The sequence below is a fragment of the Melopsittacus undulatus genome, chromosome 9, assembly GCF_012275295.1.
Source record: "Melopsittacus undulatus isolate bMelUnd1 chromosome 9, bMelUnd1.mat.Z, whole genome shotgun sequence".
Classification (NCBI taxonomy): domain Eukaryota; kingdom Metazoa; phylum Chordata; class Aves; order Psittaciformes; family Psittaculidae; genus Melopsittacus; species Melopsittacus undulatus.
In genome coordinates this window covers 12,421,806-12,439,937 of record NC_047535.1, presented here as the reverse complement: position 1 = coordinate 12,439,937, position 18,132 = coordinate 12,421,806, and the positions used below count along the sequence as shown (strand labels likewise).

Sequence of the window (18,132 nt, the reverse complement as noted above, 5' to 3'; positions counted from 1 at the left end):
GAAATCTGACTGTCCAGGGAAAACTGGGCACCCCAAAGGGATTTCAGCTGGCTAGACAGGGAGGAGGAGGTGGATCTTAGAGATATCCTGTGGGAAGAACTGGATAGTTTTCAGCAGGGCCCAGATATGGGTATTAAGAGAGAGGTCAAGTTACAGAGGACCAAGGGGTTGAGCAGATGGTAAGAAAGAGACATAAAAGAAGCAGGGAAGAGCAAGCACAAGAAGATTTAACATTCCACTTTGACTGTGTTGGGCTCAAGCCAGGAGGTGGGTGTCCATGAAGTGCTGTCAGAAAGACAGACTGCAAATTAATCTGGGCAGTGCAGGACAGGCCAGGAGGAAAGTGATTACTGTGAGGCAGTGGGAGGGGATTATAGATGCAACATTGGTAAATCAGGTCACCCAGACGGAGAGTGCAGAGAAGGCAAAGAGGAGGCCAGGGATGGAGCAGGTGAAGTAGCCGGCAGGCACTACTTGAGGACTGTCAAGCAGGACAGGCACAGCCTTAGATTACATCAACTCTGTCCTATTCTGTGAGAAGAGGGGAAGAAACATTCCTCCACCAGCTGATCTGTTCCTTGGGGGCAAGTGTGTCATACCAGCTACTGATAAGGAACCTGGAAAGAGTTTGGGAAGCTGCTGGGTTCCAGTTCTCCAAAGGTGAATTTCTGCCTCAGTTTCCCTGGAGCCAACTGGCTCCTGCAGCTGCAGAAACTTCATCTGGAGGATAGAGAAGAGAAACCTTTCAGTGGTGGCTGTATTGCACCTGAGCTTTTGGCAGCTCTATTTCAAGAAGGGGCAGTGAAGCACCCCCCTTCAGAGACAGCTACAAGCTCACTGCAAACCCAAGAGGGTAAAGCACCTTGTTGGTAGCCTTACACTGGAAAAACCAGCCCCATAGCTGAGGCTGGCAGGGAGTTGTGTCAGGAAACGGAGCGCACCCAGTGTAACTACTGCCACCCAGGCACTAGAAGAGGCAGAGCTCCCTCTGTTATATTCAGGGGCAGGTGCAGTGGGGTTCTGAAAGTCACAACTGACCCTGGATTACCCAGGCAGCTGCCTTTTGAGATCACCTCTTTACCTGTGGGCGCTGCTGGAAAGCAAAAGGCACCATGCAGAGAATGTCCAGCTTAACTTGGCACTGGCAATGGCCTCTCATTTGTCAGGAAGGGACTCATGGAGTCTCCAGAGGGATGGAGAGGAGCGTTTTGCAGCATTGGGCACTCACCCCAAGAGCTCAGAACAACAGAGAGATTCTGGGAAAAAAAAAGAATCCATTTCCAGTGGCAGAGAGGCTTTTCCCCAGTCCAGCAACCCTGGGCAGAGAGAGGGGAAATGCGGGCTGGGAACAGACAGTGGAACTCAGCTGCAAGAACAATAGGGCTGTATTAAGAGGGCCTATTCTGCACTTAAACCAGGTTTAAGCAACTTCGCTGCTGCCTAATCTGAGGCTGATGATAAGTCAGTGTCTTGACAATCTGGAAATGCTTGGCCAAGTCAATGCAGAAGAGCAGGTGAGACACTCAACCCTTAGGTGTAGAGGTTATTCTGCCTGCGTGTGCACAGCAAAGGCGAACAACTTTTAGGTTTAAGGTGCACAAACCCTGATGGAAGCAAGATATGAACAGTTACAGTCAGGATGTGGCAGTCTGGTCTCTCACACTGCCTGCTCACCTGCCCCAGCAATTTGGACACTGTTTTACACAACTTCATTTCCAAAGAGAATTGAGTCTGCAATGCACAGCTTTGTCCAAAATTCCATTACAAGACTTCATCAGATGACTCCAGACTCTGAGACTACTTTCTCTGCACAGTAATAGCCATCACCCCAGACTCTGTGAGCATTTACATTACCCTTCCATTTTCCCTCCAGGTATGACAAGCAATTCTCAGAAAATACGTTATAAACTCTTTTGCTCTGGAGTTCTGCCACCTTTGATTGCACTCTGCTTTGCTTCTCCAGCCCAGATCACTGTTTTAGATGGGATACCTGCAACCCAACCAAGTAAATGTGCAAAATCCAAACAGTAAAACACTCCCTGAAGCCCCCAGTGCTGCTTTACAGCTGGGAGTACAGGCTAGGGCCTGCCTTGCAGCTGAAAGAGCACCTCCAGTGTTCAGAAGTCCTTGTAGGCACACAGATCAACATGACCGTTTGCTGCAGCATGGATCTGTGCTGGTGTGAGGTTCCCTCACAGCCCATCCACAGGGATCTACTTCATTGCCAGCCCACTCTACCCATGGGTGGGCTGCAGGCAGCATCTCCTGGATGCTACAGATGGTCCTGGAAACATCTGAGGAAACATCTCAACCCCAGTGAGGGGCTCGAATAGCAAATCTGGATTCAGAAAGGGGTCATATGCCTCCCACTCTCACTGAAGACATTTAGGGTGCTCCAGGCTTGTCATACAGAGGGCAGTATATCCAAGAAGAGGATATAGAGAGCAGATTCAGTTGGGAACCCCAGGGGAGTACATATTCCCCCCTAACCTCATTTACACTTCTTGTGGCTCCTTGTGCTCCCCACGACTTCAACTGCCCTGCAGGCACAGGCTCTGGTTCATTGTAGCCTTCCAAGAAGCTAACAAGGTTATACCTGCTCAAGCAGCTCCTCCAAGCTGAACCATGACAGATCCCATGGGTGCAGTCAGTGTGGACTGCGGGTGAAATGCTTCACTAAGGACCAGCAGCGAGGCAGGTTATTCATCATGTGGAGCTGTGCTGCTCTCCAGGATCAATGCAGCATACAGAGTGAGGGCTAACTGCTGAAGAAAGCCTGCTCAAATGCACTTCCAGAAGGATTTACACAGCAAATTAACTCCACCAGTTGAGTTACCTGCATAAGACTTGGTTTTTTTCATGTCAGAACCTCCAAAGGCTGTGCAGACCCTCTGGTGCCAGAGAGGAGGGCTGTTGCCCGCACAATGTGGGAACACCCCCTTCACCCTGCCACCTAACAACAACTAGCTGCATTTTCAATGGAGATATCCATTACCTGTGTCACTGTGCTGGTGGTTGTCTTGCTGTGTTTGTCTGGAGTTCCTTGGGTTGACTCAGGACATCTGTGTGCTGTTCCCAGCTCTGCTGCTTCCTCTCACTGTAAAACAAAGCACATTACTCAGGGTGGAAGTGTCCTCTTATTTTGGTTGCCTTCATGGTTTGGTCTGTTCAGAACCTCTGTGCTCTGCTTCCAAATCCAGAATTGTCTGTGCAGAGCCTGATGAGGGGAATTTACACCTGCAAAGCATACATCCTAGATGCTCTTCCCAAACAGTTATACAGCAGAGCTCTGGCTAAGATGGCTTTGGAAGAGCCTCCTGCACAACATAATGGCATGGTGAAGCCCCTCCTATGTCCTATGGGGGACAAGCAGCCCTCACCTCTCCTGTGCAAAGCCATGTTTGGTATTACAGTAGTAGAGATTGGAGATCTCCCAGCCTGGAAAGTAGGATGCTCTGAGCTAACCTGAGTGACAACTGCCAGAGGCCATATCCACCATGTACTGCTGTGTGTGTTCAGACCTTTGGAACACACCACTGCAGTGCCTCTGTGCCCGCAGTGCTGGGTTCCCTGCCCCTCATTCAGATAACCTCACATTCTAAAAGGCCCAATCCTTACTAGTCACCATGTACACCCCTGCAGAGCAAGGGGAACCCATCACCCTCTGACCGCGTTTGTTGAGCCCACACTTGCCATCAGAGCCCATTGCTGTGGCTCTGGGTGCCTGCAGCACTGAGCGCCTTTAGGGGTGCTCAACTATGGGGCAATTAATTAACTCCAACAATCATCTGTATTATCTGCAATTGAAGACAACTCTTATGAAGCCAGAGCTGGAGGTGCGCTGGCCCAGAGCACAGCTCCAGTGTGTGGGGCTGCAGCGCCTGCCGGCTGTGCACTCTCAGGTGCTGGCATTCCTAGAAGGTGAGTAAATTCCTATTGCAAATGACTCCGATGAAGTGGCTGTTATTAGAAAGGCAGACACAAAGGGAGCCCGCTGACTGGTTGGCAGTGATGTCACCAGCACTCAAGGCACACATCCCCATTTGCTCAGCTACACTGTGTGTATAATGTTCCTTTTCTACAGGCAATAAGGGCTCACAGCAGAGCCCTTCACCCCATGAGCATGTATGTGTGTGTCGGGAGGGGGGGTGTTTGTACTTCTCAAGTGGCTGCTGAAAGCAGAGCAGCCTTTGTTCCTCTCTTGCGCTGAGCCTAAGGCTAACAGTTTTCACCCACAAAGGCACTGTGTTATTGCTCTATTACAAACCCACCACTCCATTTTCTAGGGGGGTAGCTGAGAAATTGGTATTTTTTGGCTTGCCTGTACCTAAAAATCATTCTGATCACAGAGATTTTCCTATCTACAAGCTGAAACTTACAGTGCAGAAAAAGTAACAGCCTGGGTATCATTCTGAAAGACAACAGTGGGGTTTCGCAAACAGCCAGGCAGCAAAACCCCAACCAGTTATTTATTTTGCGAGTTCCACATGTTGGTTTTTGCTCCCTGCACAGGCACTGTGGAACTCTCAGGGAGCTCTGTCAGCGGGGCAGGCTCATTTCCTCCCCTAACTGAATGTCCTATCAAACTTCCAGAATTTGCCTAGCCAATGCTTCAGCTTCCATCATTTCTGGATGCAAACAGGCATGCTCGAATGCCAGAACCCCGTGCAGACAGCAGGCATAAAGCACCACTTGCCTCACTGAACTGGAATGAACTTTCAAATCCAAGGAGCCCTGCCAAGCCGGGCTGTGGGCAGCTCTGCAGCTCCCTGGGGCAGTGTTCCTGCAGCTCTGGGCTCCAGCCTCCACCACACATGGTTGTGGGCAGAGTGGGAGGTTTCACGTACCTGCTGCTTCCTCCCTCCATCACGTATAGCTGAGGTGTAAGTTTTGCTGGGAAGGCCAAGTGTAACATCTCCAGCTCCTGCTTGGGCTGTACAAACACTCCTCTCCTCTAATACACACAGCACAAACCCAGAGCTGACCTACACAACTTGCCTATTCCCCTTGGATTATTGCTCTGAAGTCATTTGTCCTACAAGGGCAGAACACAAACCACATCTATCACTTGGAAGATGTCCTGGAAACCCCCAGATAGTTGCACTGATGAAATTGGACACTGAGGATGGCTGGAGAGCTCAAGCAGACTTAGATTTGCTGTTCCCAGTCCAGGGGTCATGACTCTCTGCAACATCATCAGCTCCACTTTATTCCAGGTGGCTTGAAGTTGGAAATCATTGTCTCTTATTGCCTGAAGATTTGCTGAGCTGCCGGCCCTTTGCAGATAACAGCAGCTGCCCTCAGACTCCCAGATGCTGGACCTGAGGCTTCTGAAGTCTTGAGGGTGAAGGTGCAAGAACAGGCATCAGGGAAAGAGAGAGCCTAACTGTGAAGCAGAGTTTAAAAAGAATGTGAAGGCAGAAGTCCTAGGAGAGGGAGCAGGCTGGATGGGACTTATGGTCAGCATCAGCAGAAAGGGTCCAGGTTTAAAGACCTGGAGCAAATTCAGATCACCCTTTTCAGACGTCACCTCCTTTCCTGTTTGAGGAAGACAGCAAAGAGCAGGATCCAGTCTGCACTGAATCCTGGATCCTTTCTTTGCCAATGTACAGCTTGGCCTAACATCCCTCTATGCTTTTACCACTCCATGTGCAGCATACAGGGTTAGCAAAAGCATCAGAAGAATCTCAAGTAAAACAAATTCATTGGTTTTAAGAGCTTTCTTACAGCATCTCAGAGTTCTGGCATGCTTCACCACAGGCCAAGGGCAGGAAGCTCAGAACAGCCTGTGGATACTGCATTACTATTCAGAACTGTATTGAGTTCCCAAATGGCAACCACTGTCCAAAAAAAAGAACAGAACACCACCACCCCATACAGCACAGACAACCAAATGAGCATGCTGAGCCTAACTCTGCTTCCCTTCCTCACACAGAGTACACCCCTTGCTCCCATCTTGGATTTCAGCAGCGTTCTTTCCCCATGTGAAGCAGCCAGGCTCTAGTGGAGAACTTGTTCCACTTGCTTATCACTTACAATAGGAATTCCTTCATCACTTGGCTTTTTAATAAAGCTGGGGTTTGATGTACCAGCCAGCCCCTCCCTTTCACTTGAGGACAGCATCAGAACCATGTCTGGATTATAACACCCAAGGAGGCTGTTCTGGGGTGATAGGAATCAAAGCCCTGAAAGTGGGATTGGGTTTAATCCATCGTGGCTGATAGATTTGATGGTGGATTGAGAGGTTCAGGATTGGCCTGGGGGATAGTTATCACAGGGCACATTGCATTAGGGAGATAGCTTTTCATTTCTAGCAAATGTGGGAGGGAAGCAGGGAGGAAATAAGTGAATAATTGCGCCTAATTAGAACTTGTGTGTGCATCCCAAATTAATCTGTTGAATAATCAACCACCACCAACAGAGTGACTCAAAAGGAAAATGAAACAACAGCCCAGGAAGACCTAGATGGCTCCCATAAATTCCTCAGGATAGGACAAATGTTTTATGGGGCTGCAGCCCTAACTACAGAAGGGGAAAGGGACAAGATTACTGAGTGGAAACACTTGTTTTGCCTAAGATGTATGATAAAGAAAAGGGATGAGGACAGCGAGGAACAGTGGGTGATGCTCCTGCCTGACCCTCCTTCCTATCTGCTCACAACACACGGCTGGGACATCAGATCCAGCCCCAGACAGACACAGGGTGGCTGCAGGAGGACCAGACACACCACCGCTGTCACTGCAGGGATAATGAAAGGTATCCAGGCTAGCAGAGAGGGCAGATGGAGGCAAAGCTGCAGCTAGCAATCTGTGTGCAAGTACCGACCAACCCACTGCTCCCTGTCCACAGGATCCCCATAATCTCCCAAGGCAGACCTGCTGTTGCAAACACTCTCATCACTAACGCAGCAGGGGCAGCAAAGCAGAGAGAGGGAATGATCTAGCAGGGGGTTAATAAAAGGACTGACGCAGAACAAAAAAGCCTGTCACCCGCCCTAAGATCTGCTCTCCATCCCTTCCACCCCCCAGGAAATTAAAAATCCCAGCCTGGGGTGTACACTGTGTCCTCAGCAGGACTGGATGGGTAATGGGATGTGGAAGGGTAGGATGGGAAGGGGAAAGTTGGGAGTCAAATGTTTGTGCCAGCTGTTGCTTCTGGTGTGAGAGATCAGTGGTGTTATTCTGAAGGACCAGGTGAGCTGGTCTTTAAAAGCCTGACAAGACCAAGCCATGTTTCTGAGTGCTGTTGCCGGCAGCTCCTCCTGGAGAGAGTCCTGCCAGGCAGGAGGGCCAAGCTGCTCTGCCTGACACTAAAGTCCATGCTAGCATGTTTCCATGGAAATGGGAACAGAACAACTGCCTGTGGCATGGCACACCTTTTCTGATGTAGATTTGGACAGTTTCTGACATCCATTCTTACTGACAACCTCAGGACTGGAGATTTTAGGAGCACAATCAAAACAGAACAAGAGGGAACAAAACCCCTCACCCTCTCTGGTGTGCAGCAGCTGAACCAAAAACACCCTTCAAGGCAAGGAGACTTCCACACTAAATATAGTCTGGTAATCACAGGGTCCTTGTTTCTCACAAGCGGGTAGCAATGATCTGCTCCTTCTTCTCTTTAGGTTGTTTTGGGTAAAGTTTCCAGCTTTTTTTCCCCCCTCCAAAGGAATGAAATGTCTCTGCTTGGGGGTGGATCTCCCACTGCCCATTTCCTGCCTGCATTGGTTTCTCTGGAGTGCATTGTCTGCAGCTTGGCAGGCAGGTGCAGGCAGATGCAGAGCAGGTACAGGCAGAAGCAGGCAGGTGTGGGAAGGGAGCAGGCAGGGAGTAGGCAGAGAGTTAGGCAGAAGCGGGCAGGGAGCAGGGCAGTAGCAGGCAGAGGCAGGTAGGGAGAAGACAGAAGAAGGGCAGGAACAGGCAGGAGAAGGGCAGGCGCAAGCAGGAGTAGGCAGGGAACAGGCAGAAGCGCAGGGGCAGGCAGCAGTAGGCAGGGAACAGGCCGGAGAAGGGCAGCTGCAGGCAGGGAGCAAGCAGGAGAAGGGCAGCTGCAAGTAGGGAGCAGGGCAAAATCGGGCAAGATCAGTTGTGAGCAGGCAGGGACTGACAGGGCGCAGGCAGGAGCGGGCAGGAGCTGCCGCGCAGCAGCGCAGCCCCGCAGCGCCCTCTCCCGCGGGCAGCCGCACTCCGACCGCCTGCAGAACCGCGCGGTGCTGCTGCCGGCGCCGGGGACGTGCGGCCCCAGCACCCCGCTGATTTCGGGCTGTTTCGGGTGTCGCCAGTCCCAGCCTCCTGCCGGGCAGCCGGGCATCGCCCAGCGCACGGAGATGGCATTTCACAAGGTACATCCTGGCAGCGCCCAAAGCAGCAGTAATCTCTGCACGGCTTCAGCCAGAGCCAGAGGCATTTTGGCAAGCATAAATCTTTGCCTACCTACTGCACTCTATCAATCCCTGGGCATGTCACATAAAGGTGTGCTCTGTTTTCAGAGGCTTTGCTGGAGACTGAGTTTGGCACAGAATCCCAGGCTGGTTTGGGCTGAGGGGACCTTAAAGCTCATCCAGCTCCAACCCCTGCCACGGGCAGGGACCCTTACACTAGAGCATCTTGCTCCAAGCCCTGGTCCAACCTGGCCTTGAACACTGCCATTGATGGGGCACAGCTTCTCTGGGCACCCTGTGCCAGTGCCTTCAACCCATCAGTGCAAAAGAAGGAGCCACAGGCAAAGAGGCAACAAGTTTTGTCTCTGTAGGGAGTCTGCTTGGTTGCCTTGGGATTGGTACCATTTTAAAGGGCAAGTTAGTACTCCTAGTGCTGGGAGCCAAGGATGTAAACAAAGGAGCTTCATGAATACCAATGTGTGCATAGATGGAATGAATAAAACTCATCTACAGTTGATATTTTGCGTTCCAAGTGGGTGAAAATGAGGTGTCCCCTTGATTCAGACCCCCAAGAGATCCAGAAAGAGCTCTGGCCCCTTCATTAGACTCGAAGAAGAGACTGGATATCAAACACTGCCTGAGGTGCCAGGCCTGGCTGAGGGCTTCCATGCTGTCAGGAGGACAATGTGTGGAAGCAGTTAACCTTCCTCCCTGGGGAACAGCATTCCCAGGCCACAAAGGTCTCCTGACTGCCATCAAAACACTGGAAAAGTAGAAACATTTCTGCCTTTCCTCAGTGCAAGGGACTGCAGAAGGCACCAGCATCAGAGCCAGACCCAGCTACACCCACAGGATATGGCTATGTCCACACTATGGCTGCAGCAATAAAGTCCACAAAGGAAATTACTAGTTAAGGAAAAGGCATTTTGGTTGACTGGAACATATAACTTGGCACAGAAGGAACTGAGAAGCCCAGAGCTCCCTATGAGCACAAAGCAGCAGCAATGTGCCAAGTCCCAGCCCTCCTGTCCCCAGATTAAGCACTCACAACATCTGGCCAGTTGTGCCTTGCCCTGGTGCATAAACCAGCTCACATCTCTCAAACCATGTTGTATGTTCTTCCAGATGTGCCCCGTTACACTCACACCACAGCCAAGCTATCTCCTGCAACACCAGCCTATTTTGCACATCACCTGCATTCAGCTGCTTTTGCTCCAAAGGGATTTTCTCCAGGCTTGAGAAGATCCCTTCCTTCCCTACCACAGTGAAAACCTTTATGTGGGAGGCTGGGTGTTGGTGAGCGTGAACCCTGTGGTGACAGGCAGTTGGCTTACATGGGGTTGCAATAGGGTTGACAGTATGTTCCACACTCTACAGCCGACTGATAGGCCGAGGTTCCTCCTGTGTGCTGCTGAGCATCAGCTTTGGGTCATGCAGATACCAAACAGTGAGCAAATTCCCCTTCAGGTGCTCAAGGCTGAGGAATAGGACAAGTCCATGTTGCCCAAAGGAGACATGGGTAAGATCCACATGCGCTGACCTTACGACTGAATGTATACATGTATCCTGACATCAAGCACTGTGCCATGCCTACCTGTGACAGTCCCAAGCACTCCCTCGTGTTCACTTTGTCTCTTGCATGGTGTTTAAAAGAGCAGTGGTCACCCCAGCTGCTGGACTGTCACTATCATGGCATGAACTTCAGGCAGGTGATGGTGACACTGTTCTCACAGAGCTCTCCCAGCAGGACCATAACCTGTGTACCCACCTCCTGAATCATTTTGATCCAGACAGGCTTCAAAACTGTCTCTTCCAGGGCTGCTCACGGCTCCCCTCCCAAGCACAGACCGGCTGTTATCCATAGAATCACAGGCTGGTTTGGGCTGGAAAGGATCTTTAAAGCTCATCTAGTCCAATTCCTCTGCAATGAGCAGGGACATCTTAAACTAGATCAGGTTGCCTAGAACCACATCTAGCCCAGCCTTGAATGTCTCAAGGGATGGGGCATCCACTATTTCTCTGGGCAATCTGTGCCAGGGTTTTGCCACCCTCAGTATAAAGAATTTCTCCATCAAATCCAGCCTGAATCTCCTTGGTTTAGTTTTAAACCATCAGCCCTTGTCCTGTCACAACAGGCCCTGCTAAAAAGTCTCTCCCTGTCTTTCTTATACACCCCTTTCAAGTACTGAAAGGCCACAATAAGGTCTTCCTGAAGCCTTCTCTTCTCCAGGCTGAACAAGCACAAACTCTCTCAGCCTTTCCTCATAGGAGATGCGCTTCATCCCTCTGATCATTTCTGTGATCCTTCTCTGGACCCTCTCCATCAAAGCAGTGAACCCAGTACCACAAGGACACTTGCAGAGCCCCAGCTTTCCAGGTACTCAAGTTTAGAGTTTATGCCTCCAGGGTGACATTGCAGCTGAAATCGAAAGGCACAGAACTGACAAAAGGAATCTTAAAAAAGCATTTTCTGCTTCAGGCAGCTGAAGAGACAAACAGATTCACCGGGCTGAGGTCAGTCTTGCCTGAGATACACAGCAACTTTTCCTTGCTTTGCCCTTCCAACTCTTCCCCCTTCTCAAAGACACAAAGAGTCTTCTGCCAGGCAACTCCCAGGTCAACCTTTCAGGGGGCTGTGCTGTCTTATTTATCTGCAGGCAGCAAGTGGGACTTTGGTGCCCCTCAATCTTGAGAGACTACCAAATACTCACAACTGTGACTCTATCTTGCACAGTTTGGTCTCAGATTCCCCCTGACTGCACCCAGAGTGATCACACAGTGTGGCTGATGCTCTCTTTTTCTGTGCTTTCTGTTACTCAGTATAAAGATCTCATTTTCCTGTTACCCTGCTGTATTTATGACCTGCAGGGCTGCTCAGGGTCCCCACTGTGCCCACTTGTGTCCTGTTCCTGTCATGCAGATACAAGCTGCAGCACAGCATTTCAGGAAAATAAGCCGAAGGCATTTGGAGGGCACTAACGGTGGCATTTCACAACTGCTCTTTGGGGATTTGATCTCCTTCTTAGGTGACCTCCTGTCCCTGAAATACAGCCTGAACTTTTCACATGAGAGCACAATTGCCGAACAGTCCTATGCTATTTAGAGTTATCTTTGCACTGTTGATAGTAGTGGCACAAATGGGAAAGCCACTGCTCTCCTGACACTCGGTTTACTGGCAAGAGATGCCACTGTCACCTCTCAGCTCCTATCACTGCACTGTGCTCTGGGCCAGGTGCATCACGTGGATGTAAATGTCTCTGAACCCTCTCTGGTAGGGCTAACTAAAGGTTTGTAAATATCTGGAAGGAATCTGGAGTTCACACATCCCAACAGTCTCTGAACTGCTTACTATCAGTGGGTAGGCAGTACACACCTTTCCAGGGTCACATCCCAACCTTTGGAAGCCAGCAAGCATTTGCCACACACTCTTTTAGCAAACTGGGATTTTATTTTAGCTTTATTCCCCCGGGTCTTTATAGCAGACCAATGACTTTGTGATTATGTTCTGCTACAGCTTCTGTCCTGAAGACGTCTGGGCACGTGAGTGCAGAACCCTGGGTACTACAGCAAGTCCTGTGCATCCAGTAATGTTGGTGCTGATGTACTGAGTAACCTGAACAGAAAATCCTTCCCTCTGGGTGAAGGACAGCACCACTCCCCTCCTCTTACAAAAGGAGCCTAGTCCTACCTCTCCTGCTACTCTCTTATCTGCTACCCATGAGCAGCAAGGGGCTCACAACTGTCACCCACTGCCATGCCAAGCACAAGTTGCTATTTCAGTAGGAACGCTGAAGGCTGATGGGGATCTGACAGTTAAGCTGCACCAGAGCACCAGCTGGGAAGTGGGTGGCAATGAATCTTTTGACAAACAGTTAAACTTCATTTTCTCCAAATTAATTAATTCATACAGAACATATCCCTTCATGGGTTTCACATTCAGAACAAGGCCAGTCTCACCTCCCCCTCCATTATCTGTCAGTCGTACCACAAAGAAGAGCTCACTCAGTTGTGACTTGTGATCAAATTAGAGTGGAAAAAAAGCCTCTGCCTCAGCTTTCAATCTACCTGAGTAAAGTTGCCCCATATCTTTTGCTAGTCTTACACCCAAACATCTGCTTCTGCCTTTTGTTTGGAGCTGATCTACAGGGCCATGACCCTGCCTGGGGAGCAGGCAGAAGCCCCACCACAGGCTCCCTTGCCCAGCAGCCAAGGCACAAGCCAGATCTATTTTCAGGCTGAATTCTGCTCCATTTGTGTTGCATACCAGGTGCCTGTCTGATACCTCTGCTGTCGTGAAAACTCTCAGATCATATTTGGTTTCCCATAGCCAAGATCCAAGAAGTAACGGATGCTGGGCAGGTGCTCAGCAGAAAAGCTCCAGAGCCACAGTGAGAGACACCTCAGCACACGTGTCTCCAGCTGAATGCAACAAGACAGCAACATGCACCACCACTGAAAGCCCAGCACTGCTGGGACTGCTGCTCCTCATCTGGCAACAAGGCCTCAGCCAGGCTCTTCTGCCTTGATAATCGAAGTGGGGTCATGAGGTGCTCTTTCCAGCAGCTGCCCAGATCTGTCCTTCTCACCTTCAGCTGCCAGCTAAGTGCTAAATCTGTAGCAGTCTCCAAAGAGTTACCAGCACCTTTCCTGTAAAGGAGCTCTCTTTAGGAAGAGTTTCCTCACACACCTCCCTGTTTGGCATCTTAGGATGCCACTTGAAGCAAATACCATGTAACACAACCCTAATGATTCTCTGTAACACCTTGTCTCCAGAGCAGAACAGAAGACAGGCATGGGATGTCAGACTCTCACAGCCCACTTCTCACCTCTGACAGCAGCCAACAGTGTGATGCCTGGGAAAAGGAGAGCCATCATTCACCAGTCCCACCCTGGACACAGAGGACTTCACAACCCTCTTCAGCATCATTTTAGATCATCTCTGCTCAAGGATGAAGGGTTCCTGTTTACTCGATTCCTTGTACAGAAGCTGGTCCTGATCAACAATCATTTGTTTCTCTTTCCTGGACAGTTTTTACACTACAAAGTTTTCGAGGTTGAAGGGGAGCCAAATCTGTGTCCTTGTAAGCCTGTGCCTGGCTAAAGTGAGTGTTCTGTCAAAGAGGGTTTAGCAGCTGACTTCCTTAGGAGCAAGTCACTGAAAAGTCTAGTTTCCTTCAGAGATGAATGACCTCATCTAGACAGTAGATGGAGTAGTCACTCGCTGTTGAGGTCTTCTGCATGCGTGAAGTCTCAGCTACAAGTAGAATGGCAAAGAGTAAAGCAACATGTGATAATCTGTCTTGGCCGCTAGTGAGAAGGGAAATGTCACTGCAGTCATTTCTGAAATCCAGAAAGCAACAGAGGGAGAAAATAATCAGCTGCTTTCTTCTATACTCCTCTAAAGGTGAAGGAGAAAGAATCTTTCCCAGTATATCCATCATGGAAAAGCTTTTAGGGCCTCGCTCTTCTCATTAGCCCATTTGCCTACTGGACCTCATCTTCCAGAGCACTACTTGTGGGCCATCAGTGCTATGAGCAGAACAGCCATTTCTAGGAGCAGGATGTGCCTTGCTCATCCTGCTTTGTGCAGTGAGACCAACCATCCAACCACCCAAACTAGCCTGAAAAGACTGCAGGGAAGCATTCAATCCTGCAGCATTAATGAAGCACAATCTCTTGAGCTCACAGATGGCATAAATCAGATGCAGACATTCAAAAGGAAGTCTCTAGAGCCTGATGTGGTATGTTACCAATACGACCACAAAGCAATTTCCCTGGGAACCTACCTGGTTTTCAGTTCAATCTCTTTTGGTTAGCTGTCTCTCCTTGTCATACACATTGCCTAGCCTGGAGGCAACACATCCTCACAAGACTTACAGGTGCCACAAAACTACAAAGAAAAAAGGAATTTCATGCTCACAGAGCCTCAGCAATATCTACACACTTAAATAAGTAAAACCAGACCTCAAATAATATTTATAACAGATTATGTTCTGGATTTCTGTGATTTCCAGTGATTCGTAGTTTGGTTTGTAGAGCATAAAATATTTCCTTTGAAATCCTGCTCAAGCTCTTCCCCATACAGCCAGTTTCACCACCCCCTTGCATCCCCATCTCCTCTGTTTTATAAAACATTTCACAGAACACTTGCAGAGTGTTCTGACTGCATACCACTCTTCTCAGCCATGTTTCGGCTAAAGAAGTTTCTAGTTTGCTGCTCATTGTCCCTTTGGGGAAGAGGCTGGAGACTTCTTCTGCCAATTAAGAAAGCTGGTTCCATGTGCAGCCACAGCTACTACCACTGGCTTAATTTTATACCAAACACTCCATGGTTTATGCCTCCTGCCATTCACACAGGACGAAAATACCTGGGACAACTTTGACCAAGATAGTTCTCTGCAGTTAAAACCTCTCTGTAGGCAGATCCACAGAAGACATCTTTGCTAAGCACCACTATGTATGAGTCGTGTTGGTTAATATATGACATGAGAACGTATGTGAATAGTTTACAACACGAACTATGAAATACACAAACAGCTTTGGCAGTCTCACCGGTGAGATTTTGAAACAACTGCCTCTCTTGTCTACGAGAGTAAACCAATACACAAATGTATTGCAAAGTCTGACTCACGGCTTCAGTTAGCACGTTAAAATCTGCCCAGCTTATGGGATTGTGTGAGGCACACCATATCACTCAGCAGAACAGCCACTCAGGAGAAAGCAGAACTCTACACCTGTCTGCTTCAGCCTTGAGCTCCTATTTTGAAGCTGCAGCATAGTCTGTGCTCACCTTACTGGAGGGTGCTAAGGAAGACAAGAGATGGGGTAGAGATGGGTGAAGCAAAGGTGGCCCCTGGGCTGCTCTGATTAAGCACAATGTGGAAAGTGCCCACCCAGGGACATGCTGCAAGGCAGGATCTACAGGGATGAGCGGCTGATGTAACCACCACCTTACATTGTCCCCATTCTTCCACAATTGTGTGTGTGACTGAAATGGCAAAATGCAGCTGAGCCAGCAGGAGAGAACCACTCCCCACAAAGTCATCTCCTGTGCCCAAGATCCAGACTGTGGCTATTCCAGATGTGGATACACACTAACAGGAAACCACTAAGAAAAAAAAAAGCCATTTTCATACAATATGTATTTTTCCTAGTAAAGCTGTACAGCTCTCAGACAGAGATTATGCCTTTTCCCTCCTTCGTGCTCACAGAAATCCACCTTAAGGCTATCCTGACCATTGGCAAAGTACCCACCACAGGCCCCCATGTCCAGCACTGCATGGGGACAGACCTAAAGGTCAGCAAATACTTTGGGTTCTCTATTCTAGTCTCTCCAGGCCTGCTTAAATCTTTATTCCATAGTCTTCTGCCACAGCAAGGGCTTCAATTACCTAAAGAGCTGCAGATCAAGGGCTGTTCACAGATCCAGCTTTTAGGGTGCTCTTGCACAAGTGCAAAAAATCAGTGTTGCAATTCTGACACATGATTTTGCTGAGGGGGTTGTACTACACCAGTTTGTCAGCTTGAGTTACATGATGAAGTTTTAGCCACTCCCTTTGCATCACAGTAGTGAGGTCAGATTCAACAGACACCAATACCAATGACACTGGCACTGCTGTTAATACTGAAATGATGTGAATGGAAATAATAACCTCTATAACAAAGAATCCAAAGTACACATTAGGAGAGACAATCCACGTAACACCAAGGAGTATGCAGACTGGATGGATTTAGGGGACTAAAGAATATTTTTGAGAGCTTTACTTCAGAGCCCCTTTCCAAAGATGAGATTGGGCATCTGTCATTCATCTTCTAGCCTGCCAAAGCTGAGAATATGAGAAAGCACCTAAAGCACTGCTCTGTTCATCACATTAAGATAGATACCCATCCTTTCCTCCAGACAGACACACCACCACCTGCACCACACGTAGTAACTCTCATGTGAGGGTGTACAGGGCCAAACCTGACAGCTAAACAGGTCAGCCTGCCTGTTGTGCAGCTCTTGGCACCTGACAGCATTGCTGTTGGTACAGCTGGACTTGAAGTCTCACAAGGGCAAGAATGGAAATGCAGTCAAGCTGTCTTCCTATCAAAGTTGTCCACTCCCCAACCTCTCTTCTTCCCCCCCACGTTTTCAGTTTCAATCCATGTCTGCTGACCTGAACTGCTTGCTCCAGAAACTGGCCCCTGAGCTCCAGCAGTCCCTGCCATGAGCTCAAATTCACTGGCACATGTGGCAGCTCCCACTTGCTCCAGTTCTGTGTATTCTGCTGGAAGCCAGGTTGATCACCCCAGGCTCTGAGCCACCAGCACTACAAAATCCAGCAACTTGGCTCAACTTGAAAGAAACCCATTTAGGGTGTGGATGTTCCCAGCTCCAGCCGTGGTGTCTCAGCCAAGATGGAAGCTGTGCCACCCCGCACTACTGAGTTCTCAGTACAAATTGAGATGGCAAGGCCTCCAAGGAAGGCAGAGTTATAATCGTGAGGCAGGGTGGGAGGGAGAAGAGATTCTCTGTGCAGGAATGCTTCTGCAACAGCAAATCTGATGTGGTGGTTCAGATTCTACAGAACATCCAAACAACTGGCATATGACAGCTTTGCACCAGGCACTTCTTCCAGACTCCAATTGTGGGCACAGTCTCTGGTAATCCTAATTAAGGAATTTAAACTGGGACCTGCATTTCTCCTGTGCGATTCTGCTTCTGAAGCACTGCACTCCTGAGGAGTTTTGCAACTGCCAAGACATGAAAGTGTGTTTGTTATTAACACATCACTACATAATTAGGGGACTTAGCAGGGGGCTGCGTATTGCCATGTTCTTTTTCCTTTGTTACTGACAGTGTTAGATGAAAGTCTCTAGGTATCCCGTTAGATGACAAGTGAAAATGAGTTCCGTGGCCAAAACTAAGCGATTTGGCACAATTTCGTAGAGAGATGGCATTTTCTGCTCAGAAAGGGCCCAGAATTGGAACAGCATGAGGTGTTACAGCACAAGATTGAGATGCGCTGGCCAAGCTGAATGGGTGTCTCATGGAGCAGAGCAGCAGTGGGTGCTGAAGCCCAGGACTGAGATATATTGGCAGAGTGCAGATGGAGAATGTTGCCTAACCCTGACAGAAAATGGGTGAATGAGCTGGGCACACAAAACTGGAATAACTGACTTCATGAAGCCTGGGGAACACAGAGGGAAGCAGCAACATGACAGGGGTGTTGGAGGGACAAGAGGTAACAGGACTGTGAGGCATCTGTAATGCAGATCCTACCCCAAGTACTGCCTAATGTTTATTAGCTAGCTAAAGATTCCATCCCAGCATTGCAGACACGCATGGCCAACCCCAGAAACAATAAAGGAATTCATAGCTGGAGAAAACCCCTCCCCTTCCCACCCTGGGCACAGGCCTCGCTACCCTTTAAGCTGGACAAAGTAGGTTGAAGGGAATGAGCTCATTTGAGTATGTAAATTCAGCTTACCAAGGAGTGAAGACAATTGCTTCAAGCTTATGAGTTCCAACTAAGAAAAACAAGTTTTCATAGCTCCTTTGGGAACTGGAAGCTTTGGCTTCCACCCCTCCCCTTGCCCATATATTCATCTCCTTTCCTCTTGTTTCCTGCCTAACCAGCTCCTGGCAAACCCCTGTTCCTCAAACCAGAGCCTGTGGTCAGAAAAGCAAGCTCAGGGAGGTCATTAAAAAGCTCCCACACAGACATCTGTTAGCTCCAAGCATTTGCTGAGAGCATGTGCCATGTGAG

General features: G+C 49.1%; 1 long non-coding RNA gene across 2 annotated transcripts in view; it reads right to left on the bottom strand.

Annotated features, from left to right (window-relative positions):
• The window catches only part of LOC115947615 (uncharacterized), a 42,745-nt gene extending 39,655 nt beyond the window's left edge, over positions 1–3,090 (bottom strand). For both annotated transcript variants that reach the window (XR_004081504.2, XR_004081505.2), the window contains exon 1: positions 2,996–3,090. This is a non-coding gene — a long non-coding RNA (uncharacterized lncRNA). The remainder of the gene's footprint in view (positions 1–2,995) is intronic.
• Positions 3,091–18,132: the final 15,042 nt, after the last annotated feature.